Source organism: Arachis stenosperma, chromosome 5 (genome assembly GCF_014773155.1).
Source record: "Arachis stenosperma cultivar V10309 chromosome 5, arast.V10309.gnm1.PFL2, whole genome shotgun sequence".
Classification (NCBI taxonomy): domain Eukaryota; kingdom Viridiplantae; phylum Streptophyta; class Magnoliopsida; order Fabales; family Fabaceae; genus Arachis; species Arachis stenosperma.
Genome location: NC_080381.1, coordinates 99,405,798 through 99,426,057, shown reverse-complemented (window position 1 = coordinate 99,426,057; position 20,260 = coordinate 99,405,798). Strand labels below are relative to the sequence as shown.

General features: G+C 39.7%; 2 non-coding genes across 2 annotated transcripts; one reads left to right on the top strand and one right to left on the bottom strand.

Annotated features, from left to right (window-relative positions):
- The first annotated feature begins 10,252 nt into the window (after positions 1-10,252).
- Positions 10,253-10,360, top strand: LOC130984883 (small nucleolar RNA R71). Its single transcript, XR_009088788.1, has one exon. It is a non-coding gene; the product is annotated as a small nucleolar RNA R71 (small nucleolar RNA).
- Positions 10,361-19,864: 9,504 nt separating this feature from the next.
- On the bottom strand, positions 19,865-19,968 carry LOC130984461 (small nucleolar RNA R71). Its single transcript, XR_009088397.1, has one exon. It is a non-coding gene; the product is annotated as a small nucleolar RNA R71 (small nucleolar RNA).
- Positions 19,969-20,260: the final 292 nt, after the last annotated feature.

The window sequence follows — 20,260 nt, the reverse complement described above, 5'->3', positions numbered from 1 at the left end:
TCACCACATCAGAGATAAATTTCGAAATCCTGTACTTCTTGTTCTTTTGTGATTAAAGCATTTTTCTTTTAAGAGAGGTGATGGATTCATAGGACATTCATAGCTTTTAAGGCATAAACTTTAAATTTTATTAATTATGAATTAAGAACAAGACTCAGGAAATAAATATAAGATGAAACTAAAAATAGAAAAACAAAAAAAAACGAAAAAAATAGGCTCCTAATGATAGAGGTTTTCACAGAGTTAGGACTCAACAACCTTGATTTTGAGAAGTGGATGCTCCCTCAGCTTGAGAGGAGAGCTTTTGGCGTTTCATCTCTTGGATTTCACGCCCCTGCTTCTCTTGTTCCTTCAGCAATTTGCAGAGCATGCAGTTCTGATTCTGCTGTTCTTCCTTCAGTTGCTCCATAGTCTCTTGCAACTTGGTGATAGATGCTTCTAGGCTGGCCCAGTAGCCAATTTCAGGGAATTCAGAGAGGAACTCCTGCGCGCTCCTTTTGATAGAGTTGTCTTGCATTTGTCCTTCCATTGACTTCTTGGTGATTGGGTGTTCAATGGGTATGAACTCATCTACTCCCATCTTCACCCCAGCCTCTTTACAGAGCAAGGAGATCAAGCTTGGGTAAGCCAGTTTGGCTTCAGTGGAATTCTTATTTGCAATTGTGTAGATCTCACAGGCAATCCCATGATGCACCTCCACTTCTTTTCCAAGCATAATGCAATGAATCATCACTGCTCTCTTGATAGTGACCTCAGAACGGTTGCTAGTGGGCAATATGGAACGCCCAATAAAGTCTAGCCAACCTCTTGCAATTGGTTTGAGGTCTCCCCTCTTGAGTTGGTTAGGGACACCCTTAGAATTGGTTATCCACTTAGTTCCAGGGAGGCATATGTCCTCTAGAACTTGATCCAACCCTTTATCTACTCTCACCATCCTCCTATTAAAGGAGTCAGGATCATCTTGCAGTTGAGGCAATTTGAAGATTTCTCTTATTTTGTCCAGATGAAAGTACATTACTTTCCCTCTGACCATGGTTCTGTAGGTATGGTAAGCGGTTCCAGTCATTCTCTGCTTATCTGTCAGCCACAGATTTGAGTAGAATTCCTGAACCATGTTCCTTCCAACCTTTATTTCAGGATTGGTTAGAACTTCCCATCCTCTGTTTCGAATTTGCTCTTGGATCCCCGGATATTCATCTACTTTCAGATCAAATTTAACTTCCGGGATCACTGACCTCAGACCCATTATCTTGTGATAATGGTCTTCATGTTCTTTGGTTAAGAACTTCTCTTGGTTCCAAAGATTCTTTGGATTATTCTCTTTCTTTCCTCTTAAATTGGTTTGTTTTCCCTTAGGAGCCATGATCTTGATGAATCTTGGCTTAGTGATCACGGAAAAGCACACCAAACTTAGAGGTTTGCTTGTCCTCAAGCAAAAGAAAAGAGAGAAGAGAGGGGGAGGAAGAGGAAATTCGAATGGTGTGGTGGAATGAGGGGGAACAAACGTGTATTTATAAGGGTGGGGAGAAGAAATTTCGAAAAATTAAGAATTTGAAAGAAAATTTGAGAAGATATGGAAAGGATTTGAGAAAAGGGTGAGTTTTTGAAGAAGATTTGGGATTAATTTGAAATAGATTTGAAGAATGGTTTTGATTTGTGAAGATTTGAAAGTGAATGATGAATGATTGAAGTGTGATTTTGTAGAAAAGTATGGGTGAGAAAAGGAAAGTTTGAAAAAAGTTGAATTGAAAACAAAATTGTGGTCCCCCCACCTTGCTGGCGTTAAACGCCCAGAATGGCACCCATTCTGGCGTTTAACGCCCATTTGCTGCCCCTTTTGGGCGTTTAACGCCCAGCCAGGTGCCCTGGCTAGCGTTAAATGCCAGAAATCCTTTGTCACTGGGCGTTTTTCCAAAATGCCCAGGATGCTGCACACCTGGCGTTAAACGCCCAGAATGGTGCCCATTCTGGCGTTTAACGCCCAAAATGGCACCATTCCTGGCGTTAAACGCCCAGAATGGTACCCATTCTGGCGTTTAACGCCCAAAATGCCCTTACTGGCGTTTTTTCGCCAGTAAGCTCATTTTCTCTGCTTTTTGAGCTGAATCCTTCTGTAACTCTGTGAATTCCTTCATTTTGATACTTGCCTCTGTAAGAACTAATCATATAACTTCCTAATGACTGGGTTGCCTCCCAGCAAGCGCTTCTTACTGTCTTTAGCTGGACCTTTACTGAGAATCACTCAAGTCTCAGTTTGAGCATTCCTGCTCAAAATTGCTCTCAAGATAATGCTTGATTCTCTGTCCATTAACAATGAACTTTTTGTCAGAATCAACATCTTGAAGCTCAACATATCCATATGGTGACACTCCTGTGATCACATACGGACCCCTCCACCGGGATTTGAGTTTTCCTGGGAACAATTTGAGCCTGGAGTTGAAGAGCAGAACTTTTTGTCCTGGCTCAAAGACTCTGGTTGACAATTTCTTGTCATGCCACTTCTTTGCCTTTTCCTTATAAATTTTTGCATTTTCAAAGGCATTGAGTCTGAACTCCTCTAGCTCATTTAACTGGAGCAATCTTTTTTCACCAGCTAACTGAGCATCCATGTTTAGGAATCTGGTTGCCCAGTAGGCTTTATGTTCCAGTTCCACAGGCAAATGACAGGCCTTCCCATACACCAATTGGTATGGAGAAGTTCCTATAGGAGTCTTGAATGCTGTTCTGTATGCCCACAGAGCATCATCCAAGCTCTTTGCCCAATCCTTTCTTCGGGCTATCACAATCCGTTCTAGGATTCTTTTTAGCTCTCTGTTAGAGACTTCAGCTTGCCCATTTGTCTGTGGATGATACGCAGTTGCCACTTATGGCTAATTCCATATCTAACCATAGCAGAGTATAGCTGTTTGTTGCAGAAATGAGAGCCCCCATCACTGATTAGTACTCTGGGAACACCAAATCTGCTGAAGATGTGTTTCTGGAGAAATTTGAGCACGGTCTTGGTATCATTAGTGGGTGTAGCAATTGCTTCTACCCACTTAGATACATAGTCTACTGCCACCAGAATGTAAGTGTTTGAGTATGATGGTGGGAATGGCCCCATGAAGTCAATCCCCCATACATCAAACAATTCTATCTCTAATATCCTTGTTGAGGCATGGCATATCCGTGAGGCAGGTTACCAGCTCTTTGGCAACTGTCACAGTTACGCACAAACTCTCGGGAATCTTTATAGAGAGTAGGCCAGTAGAAGCCACACTGGAGAACTTTAGTGGCTGTTCGCTCACTTCCAAAATGCCCTCCATACTGTGATCCATGGCAATGCCATAGGATCCTTTGTGCTTCTTCTCTGGGTACACATCTGCGGATCACTCCGTCAGCACATCTCTTAAAGGATATGGTTCATCCAGAGGTAGTACTTGGCATCTGAAATTAATTTCTTTCTTTGCACTCTGCTGTACTCCTTGGGTATGAACCTCACAGCTTTATAGTTTGCAATATCTGCGAACCATGGAGCTTCCTGAATGGCAAAGAGTTGCTCATCTGGGAAAGTCTCAGAGATCTCAGTAGAAGGGAGGGACGCCCCAGCTACTGGTTCTATTCGGGACAGATGATCAGCTACTTGGTTCTCTGTCCCTTTTCTGTCTTTTATTTCTATATCAAACTCTTGCAGAAGCAACACCCATCTTATAAGCCTGGGTTTTGAATCCTGCTTTGTGAGTAAGTATTTAAGAGCAGCATGGTCAGTGTACACAATCACCTTTGATCCCACTAGGTAGGATCTAAACTTGTCAATGGCATAAACCACTGCAAGTAATTCTTTTTCTGTGGTTGTGTAATTCTTCTGTGCATCATTTAGAACACGGCTAGCATAGTAAATGACATGCAGAAGTTTGTTATGCCTCTGTCCCAACACTGCACCAATGGCATGATCGCTGGCATCACACATCAATTCAAATGGTAATTCCCAATCTGGTGCAGAGATGACTGGTGCTGTGACCAGTTTAGCTTTCAGGGTCTCAAATGCCTGCAGACACTGAGTGTCAAACACAAACGGTGTGTCAGCAGCTAGCAGGTTACTTAAAGGTTTTGCAATTTTCGAAAAATCCTTTATGAACCTTCTGTAAAATCCTGCATGCCCCAGAAAGCTTCTGATTGCCTTAACATTGGCAGGTGGTGGTAATTTCTCAATTACCTCTACCTTTGCCTTATCCACCTCTATTCCCCTGCTTGAAATTTTGTGCCCAAGGACAATTCCTTCAGTCACCATAAAGTGACATTTCTCCCAGTTTAAAACCAGGTTAGTCTCTTGGCACCTTTTCAAGACAAGTGCTAGGTGATTAAGACAGGAGCTAAATGAGTCTCCATATACTGAAAAGTCATCCATGAAGACTTCCAGAAATTTCTCTACCATATCTGAGAAGATAGAGAGCATGCACCTCTGAAAGGTTGCAGGTGCATTGCACAGACCAAAAGGCATCCTTCTGTAGGCAAACACGCCAGAAGGGCAAGTGAATGCTGTCTTCTCTTGGTCCTGAGGATCTACTGCAATTTGGTTGTAGCCTGAATAGCCATCCAAAAAGCAGTAGTAATCATGACCAGCTAGTCTTTCTAGCATTTGGTCTATGAATGGTAAAGGAAAATGATCCTTTCTGGTGGCTGTGTTGAGCCTTCTATAGTCAATACACATGCGCCACCCCGTGACTGTCCTTGTAGGAACCAGTTCATTTTTTTCATTATGAACCACTGTCATGCCTCCCTTTTTGGGAACAACTTGGACAGGGCTCACCCAGGGGCTATCAGAAATAGGATAAATAATCCCAGCCTCTAGTAATTTAGTGACCTCTTTCTGCACCACCTCCTTCATGGCAGGATTTAGCCTCCTCTGTGGTTGGACCACTGGTTTGGCATTATCCTCCAATAGGATCTTATGCATGCATCTAGCTGGGCTAATGCCCTTAAGATCACTTATGGACCACCCAGGAGCTGTCTTGTGTGTCCTCAGCACTTGAATCAGTGCTTCCTCTTCCTGTGAATTTAAAGCAGAGCTTATAATCACTGGAAAAGTGTCACCCTCTCCAGAAATACTATTTCAGGGATGGTGGTAGTGGTTTGAGTTCAGGCTTAGGAGGCTTATCCTCTTCCTGAGGAATTTTCGAAAATTCCCTTGCCTCCTCTGATTCTTCTTGATCAGGTTGAGCATCTTTGAAGATGTCTTCAAGCTCTGATTCTAGGCTTTCAGCCATATTGATCTCTTCTACCAGAGAGTCAATAATGTCAGCGCCCATGCAGTCATTTGGTGTGTCTGGATGCTGCATAGCTTTTACAGCATTCAACTTGAACTTATCCTCATTGACTCTCAAAGTTACTTCCCCTTTATGTACATCAATAAGAGTTCGTCCAGTTGCTAGGAAAGGTCTTCCTAGAATGAGAGTTGCACTCTTGTGCTCCTCCATTTCCAGCACTACAAAGTCAGTGGGAAAGGCAAATGGCCCAACCTTGACAATCATGTCCTCAATTATGCCTGATGGGTATTTAATGGAGCCATCAGCAAGTTGGAGGCATATCCGGGTTGGTTTGACTTCTCCAGTCAACCCAAGCTTTCTGATAGTGGATGCAGGTATTAGATTGATGCTTGCTCCAAGATCACATAGGGCTGTCTTGGTGCAAGCACCTTCTAATGTGCATGGTATCATAAAGCTTCCTGGATCTTGAAGCTTTTCTGGTAAGCTCTTTAATATGACTGCACTGCATTCTTCAGTGAGAAACACTTTTTCAGTTTCTCTCCAATCCTTCTTATGACTTAAGATTTCTTTCATGAACTTAGCATAAGAAGGTATTTGCTCAAGTGCCTCTGCAAACGGAATCTTTATTTCAAGAGTCCTTAGATAGTCTGCAAAGCGGGCAAATTGCTATCCTGTTCCGCTTTGCGGAGTTTCTGAGGATAAGGCATCTTGGCTTGATATTCTTCAACCTTAGATGCTGCAGGTTTATTCCTTACAGAAGTGGTTGAAGAAGCCTTTTTAGTGGGATTACTGTCAGCACTCTCAGGTGTCTGATCTTCCCTTGGCGTTTGAACGCCAGGAATGGGTGAAGTTTGGGCGTTAAACGCCAACTTCTCTTCCTTTTCTGGCGTTTGAACGCCAGAACTGGGCAAGGAATGGGCGTTTAACGCCAACTTTCCTTCCCTTTCTGGCGTTTGAACGCCAATGACATTCCTCTCCGGGCTCTTACTGTCCTCAGAGGGATTTTGAACAGTGGTTTGGTTATCCTCTGTCAATTGTTCCCTGTTTGGCTTTTTGCTCTTTGAGCAGTGGTATTCAGTGTCTTCCCACTCCTTAGTTGAACTGCTTGACACTCCTCTGTTATCTGTTTAGATATTTGCTGTTTTGCCTGATTCAACTGTAGTTCTATGCTCTTGTTAGCAACTTTAGTTTCATAGAGCATCTCTTTAAATTCTGCTAACTGTTCTGTCATCAGGAGTAGTTGTGATTAAGCTCATTCATCTGTTCTTGAGGATTAGGATCAGTGATTAATGCCATGACTTCCTCTTTTGGAACGAACTCATTGCTAGAATATAAGTATTGGTTTCTAGCAACAGTGTCTATGAGCTCTTGAGCTTCTTCAATTGTCTTCTCATGTGTATAGATCCACCAGCTGAGTGGTCTAAAGACATCTGAGCTTTTTCTGTGAGCCCATAGTAGAAGATGTCTAACTGTACCCACTCTGAAAACATTTCAGAGGGGCATTTTCTAAGCATACCTCTATACCTCTCCAGGCATTGTAAAGGGATCATTATCCTCTTGTTTAAAGCCTTGGATGTCCAGCCTTAGCTGTGTCATCCTCTTTGGAGGGTAAAAATGATTCAGGAATTTGTCTGACAACTGTTTCCATGTCTTTATGCTTGCTGTAGGTTGGTTATTCAACCACCTTTTAGCTTGATCTTTTACAGCAAATGGAAACAGTAATAGTCTGTAGACATCCTGATCCACCTCTTTATCATGTACTGTGTCAGCAATTTGTAAGAACTGTGCCAGAAACTCAGTAGATTCTTCCTGTGGAAGACCGGAATACTGGCAATTTTGCTGCACTATGATAATGAGTTGAGGATTTAGCTCAAAGCTGCTTGCTTTGATGGGAGGTGTGCAGATGCTACTCCCATATGCAGCTGTAATGGGGTTAGCATATGACCCCAGAGTCCTTTTGGACTGATTAATTCCACTTAAGTCCATAATGGACAAAAGGGAAATGATAATGATTGCAAAGAGATAAATTTTGTTTATTTTCTTCTTCTTTTTTTTTTTTTTGAAATAACCGAAAAAATTAAAATAAAATAAAATAAAACAAAAGGAAAATAAAATAAAAAAAATTCAAAAATCAAAAGGAAAATGAGATCAAAGCAAATTGAGAACTGAATCAATTAGTAAAAAAAAAGATTTTGAAAACAGCAATTAAAAAGATATGATTGAAAAATTTTTATGAATCAAAAAGGGACTAAGAACATGCAAAAACGAAAATAAAGAGAAAAACACAAAAAGACACCAAACTTAAAATATGAAACTAGACTCAACTAAAAGACTCTAAACCAACAAAAATAAACAGTCCTAATCTAAGCAACAAGATAAGCCGTCAGTTGTCCAAACTCGAACAATCCCCGGCAACGGCGCCAAAAACTTGGTGCACGAAATTGCAATCACACTTTTGCAATCCCGCACAACTAACCAGCAAGTGCACTGGGTTGTCCAAGTAATACCTTGCGTGAGCAAGGGTCGATCCCACGGAGATTGTCGGCTTGAAGCAAGCTATGGTTATCTTGTAAATCTTAGTCAGGATATCAGAAATTATCAGGATTGATTGTAAAAAGCAAAAGAACATGAAATAAGTACTTGTTATGCAGTAATGGAGAATAGGTTGAGGTTTTGGAGATGCTCCATCTTCTGAATCTCTGCTTTCCTACTGTCTTCTTCATCAAACACGCAAGGCTCCTTCCATGGCAAGCTGTATGTAGGGTTTCACCGTTGTCAGTGGCTACCTCCCATCCTCTCATTGGAAATGTTCAACGCACCCTGTCACGGCACGGCTATCATCTGTCGGTTCTCAATCAGGCCGGAATAGAATCTAGTGATTCTTTTGCGTCTGTCACTAACGCCCGCCTTCAGGAGTTTGAAGCACGTCCAGTCATTCAGTCATTGAATCCTACTCAGAATACCACAGACAAGGTTTAGACCTTCCGGATTCTCTTGAATGCCGCCATCAGTTCTAGCTTATACCACGAAGATTCTGGGTAAGGAATCCAAGAGATATCTACTCAATCTAAAATAGAACAGAGGTGGTGTCAGGCACATGTTCATAGTTGAGAATGATGATGAGTGTCCGGATCATCACATTCATCCGGGTTAAGAACAAGTGATATCTTAGAATCGAAGCAAGCATGATTGAATAAGAAACAGTAGTAATTGCATTAATCCATCAAGACACAGCAGAGCTCCTCACCCCCAACCATGGGGTTTAGAGACTCATGCCGTGGAATGTACACAAAGAAACGTGTAAAAATGTCATGAGGTATAGGAACAATGTCAAAAGGTCCTATTAATAGTAAACTAGTATCCTAAGGTTTACAGAAATGAGTAAATGACAGAAAAATCCACTTCCGGGCCCACTTGGTGTGTGCTTGGGCTGAGCAATGAAGCATTTTCGTGTAGAGACCTTTTCTGGAGTTAAACGCCAGCTTTTATGCCAGTTTGGGCGTTTAACTCCAAGTTTTATGCCAGTTCCGGCGTTTAACGCTGGAATTTCTGAGGCTGAATTGCTACGCCGATTTGGGCCATCAAATCTTGGGCAAAGTATGGACTATCATATATTGCTGGAAAGCCCAGGATGTCTACTTTCCAACGCCGTTGAGAGCGCGCCAATTGGGTTTCTGTAGCTCCAGAAAATCCACTTCGAGTTCAGGGAGGTCAGAATCCAACAGCATCTGCAGTCCTTTTCAGTCTCTGAATCAGATTTTTGCTCAGAACCTTCAATTTCAGTCAGAAAATACCTGAAATCACAGAAAAACACACAAACTCATAGTAAAGTCCAGAAAAGTGAATTTTAGCTAAAAACTAATAAAAATATACTAAAAACTAACTAAAAGATACTAAAAACATACTAAAAACAATGCCAAAAAGCGTATAAATTATCCGCTCATCAGTGAGCAAAGGGGGTTCATCCTCCCAAGTCTCATTTCCAAATAACTTGTCACTTAGCTTCATGATTGTTCCAAGTTATTTAGCAACTTGCTCTTCAGTGACATACTCATCCTCTTCAGAGGAAGAATACTCATCAGAGCTCATGAAAGGCAGAAGTAAGTCCAATGGAATCTCTATGGTCTCATTTTGAGCCTCAGATTCCCATGGTTCCTCATTGGGAAACTCAGTGGAGGCTTGTGCACGCCCATTGAGGTCTTCCTCAGTGGCGTTCACTTCCTCTCCTTCCTCTCCAAATTCGGCCATGTTGATGGCCTTGCACTCTCCTTTTGGATTTTCTTCTGTATTGCTTGGGAGAGTACTAGGAGGGAGTTCAGTAACTTTCTTGCTCAGCTGTCCCACTTGTGCCTCCAAATTCCTAATGGAGGACCTTGTTTCAGTCATGAAACTTTGAGTGGTTTTGATTAGATCAGAGACCATGGTTGCTAAGTCAGAGGGGTTCTGCTTAGAATTCTCTGTCTGTTGCTGAGGAGATGATGGAAAAGGCTTGCCATTGCTAAACCTGTTTCTTCCACCATTATTGTTGTTGAAACCTTGTTGAGGTCTCTGTTGATCCTTCCATGAGAAATTTGGATGATTTCTCCATGAAGAATTATAGGTGTTTCCATAGGGTTCTCCTAGGTAATTCACCTCTTCCATTGAAGGGTTCTCAGGATCATAGGCTTCTTCTTCAGATGAAGCATCCTTAGTACTGCTTGGTGCATTTTGCATTCCAGACAGACTTTGAGAAATCAAATTGACTTGTTGAGTCAATATCTTGTTCTGAGCCAGAATGGCATTCAGAGTATCAATCTCAAGAACGCCTTTCTTCTGATTTGTCCCATTGTTCACAGGATTCCTTTCAGAAGTGTACATAAATTGGTTATTTGCAACCATTTCAATTAGCTCTTGAGCTTCTGTAGGCGTCTTCTTCAAATGAAGAGATCCTCCAGCAGAGCTATCCATGACATCTTGGATAGTTCAGAGAGACCATCATAGAAAATACCTATGATGCTCCATTCAGAAAGCATGTCAGAAGGACATTTTCTGATCAATTGTTTGTATCTTTCCCAAGCTTCATAGAGGGATTCTCCATCCTTCTGTCTGAAGGTTTGGACTTCCACTCTAAGCTTACTCAATTTTTGAGGTGGAAAGAACTTTGCCAAGAAGGCATTGACTAGCTTTTCCCATGAGTCTAGGCTTTCTTTAGGTTGTGAGTCCAACCATGTCCTAGCTCTGTCTCTTACAGCAAAAGGGAATAGCATAAGTCTGTAGACCTCAGGGTCTACCCCATTAGTCTTGACAGTGTCACAGATTTGCAAGAATTCAGCTAAGAACTGATGAGGATCTTCCAATGGAAGTCCATGAAACTTGCAATTCTGTTGCATTAGAGAAACTAATTGAGGCTTAAGCTCAAAGTTGTTTGCTCCAATGGCAGGGATAGAGATGCTTCTCCCATAGAAGTCGGGAGTAGGTGCAGTAAAGTCACCCAGCACCTTCCTTGCATTGTTTGCATTGTTGTTGTTTTCGGCTGCCATGGGTTCTTCTTCTTTGAAGATTTCTGTTAGCTCCTCTACAGAGAGTTGTGCCTTAGCTTCTCTTAGCTTTCGCTTCAAGGTCCTTTCAGGTTCAGGGTCAGCTTCAACCAGAATGCCTTTGTCTCTGCTCCTGCTCATATGAAAGAGAAGAGAACAAGAAAATGTGGAATCCTCTATGTCACAGTATAGAGATTCCTTGAGGTGTCAGAAGAACAGAAAAATAGAAGAAAGAGGTAGAAGAATTCGAACTAAATCAGAGAGAGTTCGAATTGTGCATTGAGAAGGAGTGGTACTCCATAAATAAAAGGATGTGGGAAGAGGGGAAGAGAATTTTCGAAAATTAATTAAAAAGTTTTTAAAATCATTTTGAAAAATTGATTGATAATTTTCGAAAACTCACAGTGGAAAAGGAATCAAGTGATTTTTGAAAAAGATTTTGAAATTAGAAGTCAAAAAGATTTGATTGAAAACTATTTTGAAAAAGATGAGGTTAAGAAGATATGATTGGTTTAAAAAAAATGTGATTGAGAAGATATGATTTGAAAACAATTTTAAAAAAATTTGATTTTAAAAATTAATAACTTGGCTATCAAGAAAAGATATGATTCAAACATTAAACCTTTCTCAACAGAAAAGGCAACATACTTGAAATGTTGAATCAAATCATTAATTGATAGCAAGTATCTTTGAAAAAGGAAAGAAATTGATTTTGAAAACATTTGATTGAAAGGATATGATTTGAAAAAGATTTGATTTTGAAAAACTTTGAAAACTTGAAAAAAATTGATTTGAAAACAAAATCCTCCCCCTTGTGCCATCCTGGCGTTAAACGCCCAGAATGGTGCACATTCTGGCGTTTAACGCCCAATGCACTACCTTTTTGGGCGTTAAACGCCCAACCAGGCACCCTGGCTGGCGTTTAAACGCCAGTCTGTCCTTCTTCACTGGACGTTTTGAACGCCCAGCTTTTTCTGTGCAATTCCTCTGCTGTATGTTCTGAATCTTCAATTCTCTGTATTATTGACTTGAGAAGACACAAATTAAAAATATTTTTGGATTTTTAATAATCAAAATGCAACTAAAATCAAATAACAATGCATGCAAGACACCAAACTTAGCAGTTTGTATACTATTGACACTAATGAGAATGCATATGAGACACACAAAACACTCAAGTCAAGAGAATTTAAAGATTAGAGTAAGGAATCATCAATAACATCTTGAAGATCATTAAGACACATGAATGAATGCATACAGTTGACACCAAACTTAAAATGAGACTAGTGTCTCAATAAGAAACATAACATATTTTTTTTGGTTTTTATGATTTTGTAATTTTTTTGGATTTTTCGAAAATTAAGTGGAAAAGAAAATAAAGATATCAAAATTCTTAATGAGAATTCCAGGAATCATGCAATGTTAGTCTAAAGCTTCAGTCTAAAGGAATTAGACATGGCCAGCCAAGCTTCAGCAGGACATTGCATTCAAGAGCTAAATTGATGAAAATCAATCAGCTTTGGTGATGATAAGAACATCACCTTGAAACACTAGAATTCATTCTTAAGAACTCTGAAGAAAAATACCTAATCTAAGCAACAAGATGAACCGTCAGTTGTCCATACACAAAACAATCCCCGGCAACGGCGCCAAAAACTTGGTGTGCAAAATTGTGATCACTACTTTTCACAACTCAAATAATCCCTAGTAATGGCCCCAAGAACTTGGTGCTCAATACCATGGCATAAACACAACTTTGCACAACTAACCAGCAAGTGCACTGGGTCGTCCAAGTAATAAACCTTACGCGAGTAAGGGTCGATCCCACGGAGATTGTTGGTATGAAGCAAGCTATGGTCACCTTGTAAATCTTAGTCAGGCAGACTCAAATGGGTATAGTGATATACGAATAAAGCATAAAGATAAAGATAGAGGTACTTATGTAATTCATTGGTAGGAACTTCAGATAAGCGTATGAAGATGCCTTCCCTTCCGTCTCTCTGCTTTCCTACTGTCTTCATCCAATCCTTCTTACTCCTTTCCATGGCAAGCTTATGCAAGGGTTTCACCGTTGTCAGTGGCTACCTCCCATCCTCTCAGTGAAAACGTTCCTATGCTCTGTCACAGCATAGGCTAATCAGCTGTCGGTTCTCGGTCAGGCCGGAATAGAATCCAGTGATTCTTTTGCATTTGTCACTAACACCCCGCCTGCTAGGAGTTTGAAGCACGTCACAGTCATTCAATCATTGAATCCTACTCAGAATACCACAGACAAGGTTAGACCTTCCGGATTCTCTTGAATGCCGCCATCAGTTCTAGCCTATACCACGAAGACTCTGATCTCACGGAATGGCTGGCTCGTTTGTCAGGCGAGCACTCGGTTGTCAGGCGATCAACCATGCATCGTGTATCAGGAATCCAAGAGATATTCACCCAATCTAAGGTAGAACGGAGGTGGTTGTCAGTCACACGTTCATAGGTGAGAATGATGATGAGTGTCACGGATCATCACATTCATCAAGTTGAAGAACAAGTGATATCTTGGACAAAGAACAAGCGAAATTGAATAGAAGAACAATAGTAATTGCATTAATACTCGAGGTACAGCAGAGCTCCACACCTTAATCTATGGTGTGTAGAAACTCCACCGTTGAAAATACATAAGAACAAGGTCTAGGCATGGCCGAATGGCCAGCCTCCCAATGATCTAAGATAGCATAAAATGAAGATAGCTACCAGATATATCAATACAATAGTAAAAGGTCCTACTTATAGAAAACTAGTAGCCTAGGGTGTACAGAGATGAGTAAATGACATAAAAATCCACTTCCGGGCCCACTTGGTGTGTGCTTGGGCTGAGCAATGAAGTAATTTCGTGTAGAGACTCTTCTTGGAGTTAAACGCCAGCTTTTATGCCAGTTTGGGCGTTTAACTCCCATTTTGGTGCCAGTTCCGGCGTTTAACGTTGGAAATCCTGAGGGTGACTTTGAACGCCGGTTTGGGCCATCAAATCTTGGGCAAAGTATGGACTATCATATATTGCTGGAAAGCCCAGGATGTCTACTATCCAACGCCGTTGAGAGCGCGCCAATTGGCTTCTGTAGCTCCAGAAAATCCACTTCGAGTGCAGGGAGGTCAGAATCCAACAGCATCTGCAGTCCTTTTCAGTCTCTGGATCAGATTTTTGATCAGGTCCCTCAATTTCAGCCAGAAAATACCTGAAATCACAGAAAAACACACAAACTCATAGTAAAGTCCAGAAAAGTGAATTTTAACTAAAAACTAATAAAAAGTATACTAAAAACTAACTAAAACTACTAAAAACATACTAAAAACAATGCCAAAAAGCGTATAAATTATCCGCTCATCAGAATGCTATCCTAGCCCAGAACAAGCTAATGCATCAACAACTTTAGCAGCAGATGGAAATAATGTCAAAAAGGATGGATGGATTGCAATTGGCTGCAGTCAACACAACAAGCCAACCTCCAAATGTGTGGGGCCAAAATGAAGAAAGCTATGAGGCATACAACAATGAGTAGCAGCTTGAACAAGTCTAGTATATGCACAACCCAAGTTCTTCTAAAATGACTTTCATGGGGATACATACAACTCCTCATGGAGGAACCATCCCAACTTGAAATGGGGGAAAACCAGAACCAATGGTAGAGGAACTCTAACCCCAATAACTTTTGCAACACAAGCAATCAAAACCACCATCCCACTAATGACAATCCATACAGAAAACTACAAAATAATGTCTCCACATCCGCATTCCACCCACAAAGTAACCCTTTAAACACCCCAACCAACTTCCATCAACCACTAACCTCTCATCCACAACCACAACCACATCAAGTGTCTCAAAGAATCTCTAATTTAGAAATGATGATGGAAAAACTCATGAAGAGCCAAGAGATGGCAAGCAAGAACTATGAAGCATCAATGAAGAACCTTGAAAGACAGATAGGGCAACGGTCTAAGCAGCTTGATGAGAGCCCATTCAATGTTTTTCCAAGTGACAACATTCTAAATCCAAAGGAGGAGTGCAAAGCCATACAACTTAGGAGCCACAAAACATTGGGAAAAGACAGCAAGGAAGAGACAGAGGCTGAGAAAAATGACAAGCAGGATCCCAGGAATGATGATGAACCACAAGCTCCAAGGAAAGGCAAGCAAATCTCAGAGACACAAACACAATAGAAGAAGGAGGAAGTGAAACCATATGTTCTTCCATTACCTTACCCTCAGAGATTGCACAAGGAGATGAAGGATCAACAATTCCCTAAGTTCTTAGAGATTTTCAAGAAATTGGAGATCAACATTCCACTAGCTGAAGGCTTAGAACAAATGACACTCTATACAAAGTTTTTCAAGGACCTCATCAACAAGAAAAGGAGCTGGAAAGAGAAGGAAATGTGATCCTCACCCAGGAATGTAGTGTTGTGATCTAGAAGGGTTTGCCATCCAAACTCAAAGATCTAGGAAGCTTTTTCATACCATGCACCATTGGGAACATACCAATTGACAAAGCATTATGTGACTCGGGAACAAGCATCAATTTGATGCCACTTTCTATAATGAAGAAGCTGTCAATAGAGGAGGTTAATCCCACCAGAATGTCACTATAACTAGCTGACAGATCCCTCATAATACCCGATGGAGTGCTGGAGAACTTTCTAGTTAAGGTTGGAAAATTCATCTTCCCTGCAAATTTTGTGATTCTGGACATAGATGAGGAAGGAAGTGATTCAATTATTCTTGGAAGACCGTTTCTGGCCATAGCAAGGGCAATTATTGATGTTGAAAAGGGTGAAATGATTCTGAGAGCACATGATGAACAGATAACCCTCAATGTTTCTAAAGTAATACAATACCCTGCTGAAAAGAAAAACTGCATGAGGATTGAGGATGAGGACTTAAATCGGAAGGAGAAGCCCAAGGAATATGGTGCACGAAATTGTGATCATCAATAATGGTGCCAATAGACTTGGAGCTCTCAAACGTGAATCACACTTTGTCACAACTTCGCACAACTAACCAGCAAGTGCACTGGGTCGTCCAAGTAATACCTTACGTGAGTAAAGGTCGATTCCACGGAGATTGTTGGTATGAAGCAAGTTGTGGTCATCTTGTAAATCTCAGTTAGGCAGATTCAAATGGTTATAATGGTTTTCGAATATAAAGACAAATAAAGCATAAAATAGAGATAGAGATACTGATGAGCGGATAATTTATACGCTTTTTGGCATTGTTTTTAGGAAGTTTTTAATAAGTTTAAGCTACTTTTAGGGATGTTTTCATTAGTTTTTATGTTAAATTCACATTTCTGGACTTTACTATGAGTTTTGTGTTTTTCTGTGATTTCAGGTAAATTCTGGCTGAAATTGAGGGATTTGAGCAAAACTCTGAAAAAGGCTGACAAAAGGACTGCTGATGCTGTTGGAATCTGACCTCCCTGCACTCAAAATGGATTTTCTGGAGCTACAAAACTCCAATTGGCGCGCTCTTAATGGCGTTGGAAAGTAGACATCTAGGGCTTTCCAGCAATATATAATAATCTATACTTTATTCGGAAATTGACGACGTAACTTGGCATTGAACGCCAAGTACATGCTGCTGTCTGGAGTTAAACGCCAGAAAAAGTCATGATCCGGAGTTGAACGCCCAAAACACGTCATAACTCAGAGTTCAACTCCAAGAGAAGCCTCAGCTCGTGGATAGATCAAGCTCAGCCCAAACATACACCAAGTGGGCCCCGAAAGTGGATTTATGCATCAATTACTTACTCATGTAAACCCTAGGAGCTAGTTTATTATAAATAGAACATTTAACTAATGTATTATCTATCTCTTGACCATTCGGTCTTTTGATCACTTTGGGAGGCTGGCCATTCGGCCATGCCTGAACCTTTTACTTATGTATTTTCAACGGTGGAGTTTCTGCACACCATAGATTAAGGGTGTGGAGCTCTGCTGTACCTCAAGTATTAATGCAATTATATTTTCTTCCATTCAATTCAACTTGTTCTTATTCCAGGATATACGTTGCATTTAACTTTGAAGAATGTGATGATCCATGACACTCATCATTATTCTCACTTATGAACGCGCGTGATTGACAACCACTTCCGTTCTACCTTAGGCCGGGCGCATATCTCTTAGATTCCCCAACAGAATCTTCGTGGTATAAGCTAGATAGATGGCGGCATTCATGAGGATCCGGAAAGTCTAACCTTGTCTGTGGTATTCCGAGTAGGATTCCGGTAATGAGTGACTGTGACGTGCTTCAGACTCGCAAGTGCTGGGCGTTAGTGACAGACGCAAAAGAATCAAGGGATTCTATTCCAGCAGGAGCGGAAACCAACCAGTGATTAGCCGTGCTGTGACAGAGCGCGTGAGCGTAGTTTTCACTGCGAGGATGGGATGTAGCCTTCGGCCAGTGTGATGCCTCCAGACGATTAGCCATGCGAGTGACAGCACAGAGGACCATTTTCCAGAGAGGATACAAAGTAGCCATCGTCGAACGGTGAACCCCTATACACAGCTTGCCATGGAAAGGAGTAAGAAGGATTGAGTTGAAGCAGTAGGAAAGTAGGCGTTCTCGAGCCATACAGTATCTCCATTCGCCTATCTGAAATTCCCACTATTGATTTACATAAGTATTCTATCCCTTTTATTATTTCCTTTTATTATTAATTTTCGAAACCCAAAACTGTTTAATCTGCCTAACTGAGATTTACAAGGTGACCATAGCTTGCTTCATACCAACAATCTCTGTGGGATCGACCCTTACTCGCGTAAGGTTTATTACTTGGACGACCCAGTACACTTGCTGGTTAGTTGAACGGAGTTGTGAATTCAACTGGTGCCATAATAATGATTTCATACAAATACAAAAGAATATGGATCACAATTTCGTCCACCAAGTTTTTGGCGCCGTTGCTGGGGAACAATCAATTTCGAACTACAATTTCACAATTGTTTCCAGACCACAATGGTGCCAAGTTTTAATCCGGCAACAACACCAAGTTTTTGGCGCCGTTGCCGGGGATTGTTCGAGTATGGACAACTGACGGTTCATCTTGTTGCTCAGATTAGGTAATTTTCTTTTCAAAAATCTTTTTCAAAATTTTTGTTTTTATTTTTCGTTTTTCAAAACTATATTTTCGAAAAAAAATAATAATAAAAATACAAAAAAATCATAAAATCATAAAAACCAAAAATATTTTGTGTTCTTGTTTGAGTCTTGAGTCAATTTTTAAGTTTGGTGTCAATTGCATGCTTTAAAAATCTTTTTTTTTGCATTTTTTGAAAATTTCATGCATTCATGGTGTTCTTCATGATCTTCAAGTTGTTCTTGATAAGTCCTCTTGTTTGATCTTGATATTTTCTTGTTTTATGTTGTTTGTTGTTTTTCATATGCATTTTTTGTTTGTTAGAGTCCATGCATTAAAGATTTCTAAGTTTGGTGTCTTGCATGTTTTCTTTGCATTAAAAATTTTTCAAAAATATGTTCTTGATGTTCATCATGATCTTCAAAGTGTTCTTGGTGTTCATCTTGACATTCATAGCATTCTTGCATGGATTCATTGTTTTGATCTAAAAATTTCATGCATTGAGTATTTTTGTTGTTTTTCTCACTCATAATTAAAAATTCAAAAATCAAAAAAATATCTTTTCCTTATTTCCCTCCAAATTTTCGAAATTTTGGGTTGACTTGGTCAAAAATTTTTAAAATTAGTTGTTTCTTACAAGTCAAGTCAAAATTTCAAATTTTAAAAATCTTATCTTTTCAAAATCTTTTTCAAAAAAATCATATCTTTTTCATTTTTTTATATTTTTCGAAAATTTCAAAAATCTTTTTCAAAATATTTTCAAAATCTTTTTCTTATCTTTACATCTAATTTTTTAAAATTAGCTAACAATTAATGTGATTGGTTCAAAAATTTGAAGTTTGTTACTTTCTTGTTAAAAAATGTTCAATCTTTAAGTTCTAGAATCTTATCTTGTAGTTTCTTGTTAGTAAAGTAAATAATTTCAAATTTTTAAAAATTAAATCTTTTTATCTCTTATCTTATTTTTTTAAAAATTTTATCTTTTTCAAAATTTGATTTCAAAATATCTTATCTAACTTCTTATCTTCTTATCTTTTTCAAATTTGATTTTAAAATCTTTTTCAATCAACTAACTAACTTTTTGTTTGTTTCTTATCTTTTTCAAAACCACCTAACTACTTTTCCCTCTTCAAATTTCGAAAATACCTCTCTCTTTCTTAAAAATTCTTTTTAATTAATTAATTGTTTTAAATTTTAATTTCAATTATATTTCATCTTGAATTTTCAAAAATTACTAACCTCTTTTTCAAAATTATTTTCAAAATTTCCCTTCTCTTTTCTTCTTCTATTTAATTATTTAATTACTAACACTTCTCTTCACCTCTCTTCATCCAAAAATCCGAATCTCCTTCCTCATTCTTCTACCCCCTTCTTCTTCTACTAACATAAAGGAATCTCTATACTGTGACATAGAGGATTCCTCTTTCTTTTCTTGTTTTCTTCTCTTTCATATGAGCAGGAACAAGGATAAAGGCACTCTTGTTGAAATTGATCCAGAACCTGAAAGGACTTTGAAGAGGAAATTAAGAGAAGCTAAATTAAATTATTCTAAAGGTAACCTTTCAGAAATTTTCGAACAAGAGAAGGAGATGGCAGCTGAAAATAATAATAATGCAAGGAGAATGCTTGGTGACTTCACAAAGCCAACGTCCAAATTTGATGGAAGAAGCATCTCCATTCCTGCCATTGGAGCCAACAACTTTGAGCTGAAACCTCAGCTAGTTGCTTTAATGCAACAAAACTGCAAGTTTTATGGACTTCCATCTGAAGATCCTTATCAGTTTTTAACTGAGTTCTTGCAGATCTGTGAGACTGTAAAGACGAATGAAGTAGATCCTGAAGTCTACAGACTCATGCTTTTCCCTTTTGCTGTAAGAGACAGAGCTAGAATATGGTTGGATTCCCAACCTAAGGATAGCCTGGACTCCTGGGATAAGCTGGTCACAGCCTTCTTGGATAAATTCTTTCCTCCTCAAAAGCTGAGCAAGCTGAGAGTGGATGTTTAAACCTTCAAACAAAAAGATGGTGAATCCCTCTATGAAGCTTAGGAAAGATACAAGCAGCTGACCAAAAGATGTCCATCTGACATGTTCTCAGAATGGACCATATTAGATATATTCTATTATGGTCTCTCTGAATTTTTGAAAATGTCATTGGACCATTCTGCAGGTGGATCTATTCACCTAAAGAAAACGCCTGAAGAGGCTCAAGAACTCATTGACATGGTTGCAAACAACCAGTTTATGTACACCTCTAAGAGGAATTCCGTGAATAATGGGATACCTCAGAAGAAAGGAGTTCTTGAAATTGATGCTCTGAATGCCATATTGGCTCAGAACAAAGTGTTGACTCAGCAAGTCAACATGATCTCTCAAAATCTG